The 14,473-nt window shown below is 35.5% G+C and overlaps 1 long non-coding RNA gene across 1 annotated transcript in view; it reads right to left on the bottom strand.

Annotated features, from left to right (window-relative positions):
- Nucleotides 1-14,473, bottom strand: part of LOC141421644 (uncharacterized) — an 89,266-nt gene that overhangs the window by 14,324 nt on the left and 60,469 nt on the right. The gene's annotated exons all lie outside the window — the stretch shown is intronic.

Here is a 14,473-nt window from a genome sequence, read left to right as displayed (position 1 = left end):
GAGGGCCATATATGGCAACTATCACTCTAATCATACATCTCTTATTTTAATTAATATGATAAAAGTCATAAAAGCTATTTCCTCTTATCTTTATTTAACAAAAGTTAAACATTCCAAAAGAAACACCTAACCCCTTAAAATTAACCTTTCAAGAGTTTGTTTAATCATCTCCATGATAGACAAGACAGCTGCCTCCTACTAATTTCAACAAAAGCAAATACTTACCATCATAAAAAGCAGACTCTCCATGTCCTTTCCTTTATTTAGAGGAGATGTGTTGCCAACTCTATACCTAAAGAGCAAGCTCCCTAAGTAACTCTTAACAGGTTTAGCTAATTAAAAATGTTGCTATAACCCTAGTTAGACTATTAATAAAGATGAAACAGCCTCTAAAAGTTAATTCTTAAAAATCTCTGTTCAAGATACAGAAAGCTTACTTGCCATTAATGTAAAATCCTTCTCTTCACTATGTGCCTCAATGTGGCTTTGAGCTAGATTCCTGCTAAATACTGAATTCCATATGGTCTAAAAATAGGCCTGAGATGTCACAATTCTGGAAGCAAAGGATACCCCCTCACCACACTGTAACACATCTACTAAGCACATTCCACAATAGTAAATACATTCTTTGATAAAGTACCATGGTCTAGGGCTAGTAATCAAAATGTAGTGTCTATAAAAAGTATTTTTTTCATTCCTCCTTCTTTTCCAAACATGTACAACAAAGAAGACAGGCAATTTCATTAACCTTCCTATCAATTCTCCCTGAAAATATATACTAAAATATGAAAATAAAAATTTTTTACAAAGTTAAGCTTACACTACAATACAAATACCACCAATATAAACTAAAAATAAAAGTATCTGCCCTATAAATAAAAATCTAAAATGTACTGGTTTTCCAGTTATTTAATAAAATCAAAAAACAATGATCAAAATATTCATCATGTACATCCTTACGACATTATTCAGAAACCCTAAAATTAAAAACAATAAAGAATTGATTATAATGCTACAAGCACATTTAGAAATCCAACCTATGGTGATTTTTTTAAACAGCCAGGCATGGTGTCCTATGGCTGCAACCCTAACTACTGAGGAGTTACAGGCAAGATGAGCATGAATTTGTTGCCAACTCAGGCATAGTTATCTATTTTTAGGGAGATTCTATCTTAAAAACAAAACACTAAAGACATTGTCTGGGGTAACACTAAAGACATTGTCTGGGGTCATGGCTTTACTGGAGTGCTTGAGTATCAGTTGCAATGGTCTCCTTTCGGTCCTCAGTATTGCAAAAAATAAAAATAAAAGTGCCCAGAAAAATGCCCTACAGAAAAAGAAAATTCCTCATATACCTACTATACCTCCTACTGCCAAGTCTCCAACTCCTCATTCAATTTTGGGCTGCCTGACTCCTCCTGTACTTCTCCCATTTCATACCCCATCTTACCACTGTTTTTTTAAAGCATAAATTCCTTTACCTTTTCTTCACAAAGATAAGCCCCATTAAAACAACCTATAAAATCATCATATCATCAGAAAGCAAATATAATGTGTGCCCTAAGAAATGACAAAAGTAAATATGAAGAAATGCAAATATATTTTGCTTTTCCTACAATAGACATATCTTAATATAAAGACAGAAATTGTTCTCCAAAGAGGGGTGATGCAGTTTGAGGCCAGCACTGACAAAAGAAGCCAGACCCTATCTAAACAAATAAATTGGGCATTGTGTTTCATGACTGTAATGCAGTTATGTGGGAGGCACAGGGAGAAGAATTACAGTCCCAGATTGGCCCTGGCAAAAAGCAAGACCATATTTGAAAAATAACGTATAAAAGTAGATAGGGCTGGAGGCATAGCTCAAGTTGTATAGTGCTTGCCTAGCGAGCACCAGGCCCTGAACACAAATCCTAGTTACCTCTACTCAAAAATGGTTCTCCAAATACACCAAAAAATTTGTAAATAAATTCAAAAATATATATCTATTACTTTTAATGTAACATAGATACACTTATATATCATAGTTTCAGTTGAATGTACTCCTAAAAAGAAACACAAAATTTGGACAATGACTCAGGCCTATGCTGATGAGATTCAGGTCAAAAAGCCAAACAACTAGTAAAGAGAACTACAGTTCCCAACACTGACCTTAGTTAAAATGACCACATTTAAAGTACTAATTTAAGCTTCAAAAGTCATAGGATCCATATTAAAATAGAATATTGAAATCTTTTAAAATTGTTTTTAAAAGAGGAGAATGATGACAAGAAGGAGTAATGGAGGAAGTAAATTTGATCTATGTATATTATATGCCTGTATGGAAATATCACACTAAGACCACTTTGTTGCTGATATGCTCATAAATATATTGTAGTGAAAACAGTGATAAGATACTCAATCTGGTTAAAAACACAAATCAATCAGTCAATAAGACAGAGAATTATAAAAAAATTAAAAATGTGAACACAAAGAAAATAAAAATGCCGCTTTATTCTTTGGCCAAGTGAGAATGACAATAAAAACATACAAGCATCAACCCTAATCCAAAACTGAACATTTTGTAAATGCAATTCATTATTCATTCAACAAATATCATTCACAAAGTGCAAAAACACGCAATGTGTCCTCAAGCTTCACTTAAAACACTTGTAATTTGGAATTTAGTGTTTTCAACAATCAAACTATAATATAAAACAAGCAAGGGTTAAAAATACAAATTATAAGATTCTTCAAGGGATTCTGCACACAGAAAGTGAAAGCCAACTTAACCAAACCACAAGAAAAGAAAAAACAAGACAGTAGAGAGTAACCTCAACTTAGGTACACCCAATCAAACCTTCAAACAATTAAGACAATTAAATGACAGGAATCACCACATACCTGTTAGTACTAACACTTAATGTTAACGGACTTAATTCACTCATCAAAAGGCACCGCTTGATGAAATGGGTTAAAAGGCAAGATCCAACAATTTGTTGCTTACAGGAGACCCATCTCACCGACAGAAATAAGCATAGGCTTAGGATGAAAGGCTGGAAGAAGATCTACAAAGCCAATGGCCCCAGAAAACAGGCAGGAGTAGCAATACTTATCTCTGACAAAGTAGACTTCAAACCTACATTGATCAAATGAGATAAAGAAGGACATTCCATTACTAATAAAAGGGGAAGTAGACCAAAAGGAAATAATAAACATCAACCTGTATGCACCCAATGTCAACACACCCAATTTCATCAAACATACCCTGAAAGACCTAAAAGCATATATTAACGCCAACACAGTGGTTGTGGGAGACTTTAACACCCCATTATCATCAATAGATATGTCATCCAAACAAAAAATCAATAAAGAAATCCAAGATCTAAAATATACAATAGATCAAATGGACCTAGTTGATGTCTACAGAGCATTTCACCCAACTTCTACACAATATACATTCTTCTCAGCAGCCCATGGAACCTTCTCCAAAATAGATCATATCCTAGGGCACAAAGCAAGCTTCAGCAAATATAAGAAAATAGAAATTATACCATGCATACTATCTGATCACAAGGCAGTAAAAGTAGAACTCAACAACAAAAGTAAAGAAAAAAACATGCAAACAGCTGGAAACTAAATAACTCATTACTTAATGAAGAATGGATCATCAATGAAATAAAAGAGGACGTTAAAAAGTTCCTGGAAGTCAGTGAAAATGAAAACACAACCTACCGGAACCTATGGGAAGTCCAGGAAATCATCAGAGACTACTTCGAGAACCTATATTCAAATAAATTTGAAAATCTTAAAGAAATCGACAGATTTCTAGATACACATGATCATCCAAGACTGAACCAAGAGGAAATTAATCACCTGAATAGACCTAAAACACAAAATGAAATTGAAGCAGCAATCAAGAGTCTCCCCAAAAAGAAAAGTCCAGGACCTGATGGATTCTCTGCTGAATTCTATCAGACCTTTAAAGAAGAACGGATACCAACCCTCCTTAAACTGTTCCACGAAATAGAAAGGGAAGGAAAACTGCCGAACACATTTTATGAAGCCAGTATTACACTTATCCCAAAACCAGGCAAAGACACCTCCAAAAAGGAGAACTATAAGTCAGTCTCCTTAATGAACATTGACACAAAAATCCACAACAAAATAACGGCAAACCAAATTCAAAAACACATCAAAAAGATTATTCACCACAACCAAGTAGGCTTCATCCCAGGGATGCAGGGGTGGTTCAACATACGAAAATCAATAAATGTAATAAACCACATTAACAGAAGCAAAGACAAAAACCTCGTGATCATCTCAATAGATGCAGAAAAAGCCTTTGATAAGATCCAACACCATTTCATGATAAAAGCTCTAAGAAAACTAGGAATAGAAGGAAAGTACCTCAACATTATAAAAGCTATATATGACAAACCTACAGCCAGCATTATACTTAACGGAGAAAAACTAAAACCATTCCCTCTAAAATCAGGAACCAGACAAGGATGCCCACTATCTCCACTCCTATTCAACATAGTACTGGAATTCCTAGCCAGAGCAATTAGGCAAGAAGAAGGAATAAAAGGAATACAAATAGGTAAAGAAACTGTCAAAATATCCCTATTTGCAGACGACATGATCCTATATCTTAAAGACCCAAAAAACTCTACTCAGAAGCTTCTAGACAACATCAACAGCTATAGCAAGGTAGCAGGATATAAAATCAACATAGAAAAATCATTAGCATTTCTATACACTAACAATGAGCAAACTGAAAGAGAATGTATGAAAACAATTCCATTTACAATAGCCTCAAAGAAAATCAAATACCTAGGTGTAAACCTAACAAAAGATGTGAAGGACCTCTACAAGGAAAACTAGAAACTTCTTAAGAAACAGGTTGAGGAAGACTATAGAAAGTGGAGAGATCTCCCATGCTCATGGGTTGGCAGAATCAACATAGTAAATATGTCTATACTCCCAAAAGTAATCTATATGTTTAATGCAATCCCCATCAAAATTCCAGTGACATTCATTAAAGAGACGGAAAAATCTACTGTGAAAATTATATGGAAACACAAGAGGCCATGAATAGCCAAGGCAATACTCAGTCAAAAGAACAATGCTGGAGGTATCATGATACCTGACTTCAAACTATATTACAAAGCAATAACAATAAAAACAGCATGGTACTGGCACAAAAACAGACATGAAGACCAGTGCAACAGAATAGAGGACCCAGATATGAAGCCACAGAACTTCATATCTTCATACCAACTTATCTTTGACAAAGGAGCTAAAAATATATGATGGAGAAATAGCAACCTCTTCAACAGAAACTGCTGGGAAAACTGGTTAGCAGTCTGCAAAAAACTGAAACTAGACCCATTGATATAGGGTATATCACCCTATACCAATATTAAGTCAAAATGGATCAAGGATCTCAATATCAGACCACAAACTCTAAAGCTGATACAGGAAAGAGTAGGAAATACTCTGGAGTTAGTAGGTATAGGTAAGAACTTTCTCAATGAAACCCCAGCAGCACAGCAACTAAGAGATAGCATAGATAAATGGGACCTCATAAAACTAAAAAGCTTCTGTTCATCAAAAGAAATGGTCTCTAAACTGAAGAGAACACCCACAAGTGGGAGAAAATATTTGCCAACTATACATCAGACAAAGGACTGATAACCAGAATATATAGGGAACTTAAAAAACTAAATTCTCCCAAAACTAATGAACCAATAAAGAAATGGTCAAGTGAACTAAACAGAACTTTCTTAAAGAAGAAATTCTAATGGCCAAAAAACAAATGAAAAAATGCTCACCATCTCTACTAATAAAGGAAATGCATATTAAAACCACACTAAGATTTCACCTCACCCCTGTTAGAATAGCCATCATTAGCAACACCACCACCAACAGGTGTTGGCGAGGATGCAAGGAAAAAGAAACCCTCTTACACTGTTGGTGGGAGTGTAAACTAGTACAACCACTCTGGAAAAACATTGGAGGCTACTTAAAAAGCTAGACATTGATCTATCATTTGATCCAGCAATACCACTCTTGGGGATATACCCAAAAGACTGTGACACAGGTTACTCCAGAGGCACCTGCACACCCATGTTTATTGTGGCACTATTCACAATAGCCAAGTTATGGAAACAGCCAAGATGCCCCACCACTGATGAATGGATTAAGAAAATGTGTTATCTATACACAATGGAATTTTATGCAGCCATGAAGAAGAATGAAATGTTATCATTCACTGGTAAATGGATGGAATTGGAGAACATCATTCTGAGTGAGGTTAGCCTGGTCCAAAAGACCAAAAATCATATGTTCTCCCTCATATGTGGACATTAGATCAAGGGCAAACACAACAATGGGATTGGACTTTGAGCACATGATAAAAGTGAGAGCACACAAGGGAGGGGTGAGGATAGGTAAGACACCTAAAAAATTAGCTAGCATTTGTTGCCCTTAACATAGAGAAACTAAAGCAGGTACTTTAAAAGCAACTGAGGCCAATAGGAAAAGGGGACCAGGAACTAGAGAAAAGGGTAGATCAAAAAGAATTAACCTAGAAGGTAACACACACACACAGGAAATTAATGTGAGTCAACTCCGTGTATAGCTATCCTTATCTCAACCAGCAAAAACCCTTGTTCCTTCCTATTATGGCTTATACTCTCTTTACAACAAAATTAGAAATAAGGGCAAAATAGTTTCTGGTGGGTATTGAGGGGATTGGGGGGAGAGGGAGGGGGCAGAGTGGGTGGTAAGGATGGGGTGGGGGCAGGGGGGAGAAATGACCCAAGCCTTATTTGCACATATGAGTAATAAAAAAATAAAAAATTAACACATGCTCAAGCCATGCTCAGGCCAGACCCAAGGAACTTAAGAGTTAATGATGGATGGAGAGAACAAGTGAATGAATAAATGAGTTATTTAGTTGAGTTGCTTCATGTTTTTGTTAGTTGAAAAGGAGTGTCTATCAATCAAGAGATTTTAGTCTTGTTATTCTTTGGCCATAATTCACTTTCTAAAAATTATTAGTAGGTTCATTTGCTTCTATTTTGAAAAAAATAGAACCAAGTCCTCAGCACAGACTTGTCTTCCCTTTTACCCTACTGGGAAAGCATGGATCGTATTATTTTGCATAATGAGAAAAAGTTACTGAAATATATATTGAAAAGGTAGGACATGGTAGTACATTCCTGCAATTCCAGCTACTCAGGAGACAGAGACAGGAAGATCGTGGTTTGAGGTCCAATCAGCCAAAGGCAACATGAAATCCTATCTCAAAAACAAAATAAAAGCAAAAGAATTTAAAAAAATACAAATTATAGTCAAAAAGCAAGTCCTAATATTTCCTAAATAAGAAAGCTTAGGTTTTAAACATAATGATAAAATGAAATTTCTCATAAAGTGTTCAAAAAAGACCCTAAATAAAAGAATTTAACTGAACTGGGTACTGTTGGCTCAGCTCTTTAATCCTAGCTACTTAGGAAGCAGAAATCAGGAGGATCATGGTTTGAAGCCAGCCCCAGGCAAATAGTTAGCAAGGTCCTATCTCAAAAATACCCAACACAAAAAATTAGCCTGATGGAATGGTTCAAGTTTTATAGTGTCTGCCTATCATATATGAGGCACAGAGTTCAAACCCCTGTGCCACAAGAAAAAAATGAATTTAACTAAAATTTTCCAAAATTCTATAAATTCAAAAGCTGTCACCATATTAGTTAAATGCAGGGGTTTTTTTTTGTTTGCAGGTGTACAGACAAAAAATGATAGCCTCTGTTCTTGATACTATCAACCTCAAATTAATGCAAGTGTCCAGTTTGAGTTGAATTTTCCCTTACCATTAATTTTGTGGACTTCACTCTGCTGGTATCTTTGAAGAGCTATTGTATCTTGAGACACATTTGTGCATTTATTTTTTCAGATTTCTTAGAAGACCACTCAAAAATGCAAAAAAAAAAAAAAAACAGAAAAGGTCTCTTGACAGAAGCTTGCAAATACCACAGTGCAGACCATCTCATTTTCAATACACAGGTAGTTGAAGAGGATGTGGTTAACCTGGTACCACCATGGTTTTTTTGCAGGTCACCTGTTACCATTATGGATACTCTACAGGTATTAGGTGAAACCAAATGCAATCAGTGGATACCTTCCTGTTTTTGATATGTTTAATAAATCATTATGAGATCATTCTATTTCATCAACTGTCTTTTTTCTCTCACCATACATGCTTTTAATACTCTAATAGCTCCCTAATATTACTAGGAACAATCACATATTGTATATTTGCTGAAAGACAATAATGAATTTAATGCTCAGATAGAGACATAAAAAGGTTTCCATGTAAATTTGATTTTGTCCATTTCTTTGATATTGATGCAGAAATTTTACAGGTTTCATTTTACAGAGTAAGAGTATACATATAAGTTTGTGTGAGTGGACCTCTGCAAGTATCTAGGGCAGGTAGATGCATCAGAAAGTGATACAGTGACCTATGGAATTTTCAAATGTATGTGTTCTACGAGATGTGCAAGAATTTGGTTTTGCATAATATCTTTCTCAAAGGCAGGGTAAGGGCTCCAAATTTAATCACACAGAGCATTAAGAATAAAATTTCTCCAATATGTGATATGAGCCTAAATCACAGCACCAGGCCTCCTGCCTTAAGCTAAGGAATGAGAGTGTTCCTAATCATTCTTTTAATAAATTTTTGAAGCAAGTGCACTGATAAGAATCCTTGGAGCCTTTACAGATTTAAGTGAATATGTATTTTTAGTTTTTCTGTGGCTAGTAAATTTATGTTGAAGCTTTGAATGTTGAGGAAATTATGGTATCTTGGTTCATTGTTGTTGGCCTGCCTATACATGAGGAAACTTAAGATAGTTTCTATGTTCCTGGTCTAGAAATGATAGATGCTTTTGAGTTCTGTTAACTCTGAAATAATCTGTGAATCTAGGTAGAATTTAAGTGTTATTTCATAATGGTCACATGCAAGGTCCTGGTAGACCTTTACCTTTTTCAGAAACATGGGATATTTGCAGGTGCCTTACTAAGTGAAGATGTGACTGGAAAATATAGCTTACATCACATTAATCTAAGTATTCAGGTAGTCTTCATGGGTTCCTCAACAATGGGGGTGGTCAAAACAATAGAAAGTTTTCCTTATTTAAGAAATTGTATTATGAAGCATATATTTTTTATTTTATTCTATGTACATACAATGTTTGGGTCATTTCTCCACCCTCCCCCCCATCCCCTTAACCACCCCACCCCACCTCTCCTCCCCTACTCCCTCACTTCCAGGCAGAAACTATTTTTCCCTTATATCTAATTTTGCTGAAGAGAGAGTATAAGCAATAATAGGAAGGACCAAGTGTTTTTACAAGTTGAGGTAAGGATAGCTATACAGGGAGTTGACTTGCATTGCTTTCCTGTACATGTGTGTTACCTTCTAAATTAATTCTTCTCAAACTAACCTTTTCTTTAGTTCCTGGTCCCCTTCTCCTATTGGCTTCTGTCACTTTGAAGTATCTGCTTTTATTTCTCTGTGTTGAGGGCAAGAAAGGCTGTCTAGGTTTTTGGGTGTCTTACCTACCCTCATACCTTGTGTGCTCTCGCTTTATCATGTGACCAAAGTCCCATCCCCTTGTTATGTTTGCCCTTGACCTAATGTCCACATATGAGGGAGAACATATCATTTTTGTCTTTTGGGACATGCTAACCTCACTCAGAATAATATTCTACACTTGCATCCATTTACCAGCGAATGATAACATTTCATTCTTCTTCATGGCTGCACAAAATTCCTTTGTGTATAAATACCACATTTTCTTAACCTAATCATCAGTAGTGGGGCATCTTGGCTGTTTCCATAACGTGGCTATTGTGAATAGTGCTGCAATAAACATGGGTGAGCAGGTGCCTCTGGAGTAACCTGTGTCACAGTCTTTTGGGTATATCCCCAAGAGTGGTATTGCTGGATCATATGGTAGATCTATGTTTACATTTTTAAGAAGCCTCCAATTTTTTTTCAGAGTGGTTGTACTAGTTTACCTTCCCACCAGCAGTGTAAGAGGGTTCCTTTTTCCCCACATCCTTGCGAACATCTGTTGTTAGTGGTGTTGCTAATGATGGCTATTCTAACAGGGGTGAGGTGGAATCTTAGTGTGGTTTTAATTTTCATTTCCTTTATTGCTAGGGATGGTAAGCATTTTTTCATGTGTGTTTTGGCCAATTGAATTTCTTCTTTTGAGAAAGTTCTGTTTAGTTCACTTGCCCATTTCTTTATTGGTTTATTATTTTGGGGAGAATTAAGTTTTTCGAGTTCCCTATATGTTCTGGTTATTAGTCCTTTGTCTGAACACATTTTTGTAAGTTTTCTAACAGTTTCTCTGAAAGACAACAGAGTAGTCCCTAAAAGATTGTTGAATTGACATTGTTAAGAATGAGTTAGGCAATAAAATGTTGAAACTAAAGTGTAGCCAACATCAAGGTAGATGAAGAGGGTGTGTGGATCTGTGTATTGCCAAGTTTCTTTTTAGTTATACTGTGAATGTGTTAGCTTTTGTAAGGTATCATAAGTTGGAATATCTTCTCATTGGACACATTATATTTTCAGATGTATATTTGGTGAATGCTGTGATAGGATGGTGGCCCTAGCCTTTCTTGTCACCATGGTGTGATTGTGGCTTAGGTAAAATATGATGAAATTTGTGTGCATTGAGATAATCAAGCATTATGGAATAAAAATTAATGTTAACCTAATAAATCCTGAGGGAATGATTATATCATAACTCTTTATCATTGATGGGGTCCTCTCAGTCCATCAAAAAACCAAGATTTTTTATAGGTATCTTGTCAAGAAAGGATAACCTTTACATCTGACACCTTTAATCTCAAATTAATCTGAGCATCCAAGTACAGCTCAAGTGTCCCTCAAAATGGTTAGGTGAGCAAGTATTTTAGAAGAAAAACTGTATTTTGAGACATGTTTGTGAATTTGTTTATTTTTCAGGTTTCTTACAAGAAAATTTTAAAAACCTAGAAAGGATTCTTTTTTTGTTGTTTTAATATTATTTATTTGATTATAAGTTTACAAGAATGCAAAAATTACAAACTTTAAGAATGGTCTTTCTTAAAATTTAAATTTCCTAAAAATTTAACAATCAGGTCTCAAGAGTCAGTAGAAGCCTGCTTAAGCCCATCACTGTACATTCTTCTCTTTTCCATATAACTGAAGTGATGTTTATTTATTTATTATTTTTTTAAGTTGTTTTTTTTTCTTGTTGGTTTTTTTTTTGTTAAGTTTTTTTTTCTTTTATTATTCATATGTGCATACAAGGCTTGGTTCATTTCTCCCCCCTGCCCCCACCCCCTCCCTTACCACCCACTCTGCCCCCTCCCTCTCCCCCCCCCTCAATACCCAGCAGAAACTATTTTGCCCTTATTCCTAGAAAGGATTCTTGATGGAAGCTTGCTAATAACCAGTTAGGTCATGAAGTAGGCTAAAATAGGTACAGATTTCCTGGGATCAAAAGGAAGGTAGAATCTGAGACTAGGATTTTATAGTTAAATATTGTATGTAATATACCTTAAGAAAACATGTACATGTACTCCATCAGGATATCCCTCTCCATTAATTTAAATATACAGTAAAAATCATCTAGTGGTCCTCTGACATACCCCATATTACTCATGCACCTTTGAAATTATGAATGGCTGTTACAGAAATCTTTTTGATCAACACATTGTCCATAATATAGAAAAATATAGGCACACAAATCACAAGGAACTCTTACTAGACAGGACAAGCCAGACCCAATATTTCATGTTTGGATTATAGTGCTTTAGCACTATAACTCCAACATGACTAAAAGTTACAAGGTGCCTAACACAAATAATCCACCTATCTAAAATTGGTCTTAAGCCCAATTTACTGACATGATTTAGGAAGTTTGTAAAAGAATTGCTCCTTGTGTCTCTAACCTCTCTATTCCAATCTGCTCGGGGTGTCTTTTTCTCTCTTCCTACTCCTCCCTCCTTTTTCTTACTTGCTTAATAAAATCTTTTGCAGTCTTTCACCTCATAAATCATCTTAAAATTCTTTTCTCCAACACACTCAAGAACCATGAAAAGCACAGGTAATAGATTGAGGACTTGTTCTGTATCAAAAGCCTTTTCAACCCATCTCAAGTGACATATGTTTGGTGAGCCAGTTAGGAGGTTGCACTGTTCCTGTATCATCAAGGAACAGTGTAGGTAGGAGGTGAGACATTACTCTTCTTATTAATTTGCTTTTGCTTCTCCTCTTTTGTCTGTTTTCCTCTTTGCTACTCTGCCTTATGAAGCCTTTTGGATGTACTTTGGGACTCACCCTGTCTTTAATTTCTTTCTGAGAATGTGCCTTTTAGAAACTGAGAGCTTCACATGACAACTCCAAAGATAAACTCACATTAGATCCTAAGAGCTGGTCCCTGGGTGAGGTGGGACACATCAAGGCAGCTGGAACCTATAAAGCTGATCAGTGAGTTATCACTGCTGCTGGTTTTTCACACAAAGAGGAAGTATTTCCATCTGAGAACAAGTGGAGACCCCGTGCCACTTGGAATAATGCCCAGGAAAATTGAGCCTTCATATACAGTGCACTTTTGATCCAAACCCTCTTGTAGGCACATGCCTCATCCTCAGGATCAAATGAACATTTTTATCTCATCAAAAGGTTGTAAATGAAGAAATGTTTCCTCATACCTGAACACTCAGCTCCCTATGGTCCTGAGATAATATGATACATATAAGATGGGGTAGCTGACCCATTTCTAGGAAAAAATTCCCCAACAACACACTTTATAGAACCCAACATCTAACTTCCATGACAGAAACTCACTATTCACAGCAAGAAGCTAAAATATTACCTGTTTCTCTATCTTACCTTTTGCTTATATTCTTGTGATCATTCCACCCAATGCCAAGCCTGTGAGCCTGTCAAAATACCTGCCACGACAGCCTTTCTTCTTTATACTAAATATGAATTTACTTTTTTGACTAGCTGGGTTCTTTATTGGAGACATTACAGAATATTTTAGCTTTAGGTTTGCTTAACTTAGGAAAAACTTTTAAATACATGCCTTTTGCATTCTAACTTAACAATTACAGGGTTAAAATATGCATATATATCTTGGTATATTCACATTCACTTCTGCTTTCTTGCTTGTACTAAAATAGTTACACTATTCAAGGTCATTTTAAAGTTTTGTTATCTTAGCCAGCCTTAGCTAAAATATAGTGTTCTATAGTTCTTAATCTCATATTAATCAAAATAATTATGTTAAAAACATTTAAATTGTTTAAATTGTTAACACTCAAAATAAAATATTTGATAATGAAAAATAGATTTTCAATACCACAGAAAATTCCCTAGGATCTACTTACATATTTGCCAGAATCTAGAATTCTACTAAATTTAGAATTTACTAGAGAAGAGGATATAACCAAACGTGGTTTTATTCATGTTTCCTCATATATATTAAGCCCAAATCTTGTACTTTTTTGATCTGTGCACGAAACCTTGAAAATAATTTAGCACTCATTCAGTTTGAATTTCTACAAAGATTTACATATATATTGTATTTACTATATTATATTTATAGTATACTAGGCAAAATAATTGGGAAATTATAAGTATAAAAAATTTAAAAAGATAGTAGTAAGATGTGAATTAATTTGGAGAATGATAGTCTTTTAAAGGTAACTGTCTTGCCATTTCTTCCACAGTGTTCCCAGTTTTAATTATTTGAGCAATCTGTGTGAGTTCTTTGAAAATGGTAACCACAGTATACACCCAACCCCCACCACACCACAACTCACAGCATCTGTACTATACTGCCAAACACTTATGTACTCTAAAAATTTCTGTTGAATAACAGAATGAGTGAGTACATGAAACTTTAAAGAGGTGAATATGAGCCAACTGTGATAGCCCATCTGTATAACCCACATTAGGATGGCTGAGACAGAAGTATCATAAGGGCTAGGCCAGTACTAGGAAGGCTGAGATAGGTCTATTATAAGTTTGAGGCCAGTGTGGGGTACAAAGTGAGTTTGCAGGTAGCCTGAGATCTATAGCAAGATTCTGACTCAAAAACAAAAATAAAACCCCAGACTGACTATATCTTGTGCCATTCAGTAATGTCATTCAGACTAGAACAGATTTTCACTAGTATAAATGCATTTTATAAAGCTGGAGAGAAATGCTTGATATTACACATTGGGATTTAAAAATGCTGCACAGCAAGGAGCAGTAATCCCAAAGGGTAGGCAATAACCTGACAGTCTTGATTGGCTAGATGCAGTTGTATTCTGATAGGTGATTGGCTCTAGAGGTAGCACAAAATTGGTTGTGACATCAGGCACTCAGCATTAGGTTGTAGCTAAGCAGCCTGTGTTGCTATCCACCAAGAGTCAA

The sequence above is a fragment of the Castor canadensis genome, chromosome 3, assembly GCF_047511655.1.
Source record: "Castor canadensis chromosome 3, mCasCan1.hap1v2, whole genome shotgun sequence".
Classification (NCBI taxonomy): domain Eukaryota; kingdom Metazoa; phylum Chordata; class Mammalia; order Rodentia; family Castoridae; genus Castor; species Castor canadensis.
Note: the sequence above shows the minus strand (reverse complement) of the source record. Positions and strands in the feature narration are given on the sequence as shown.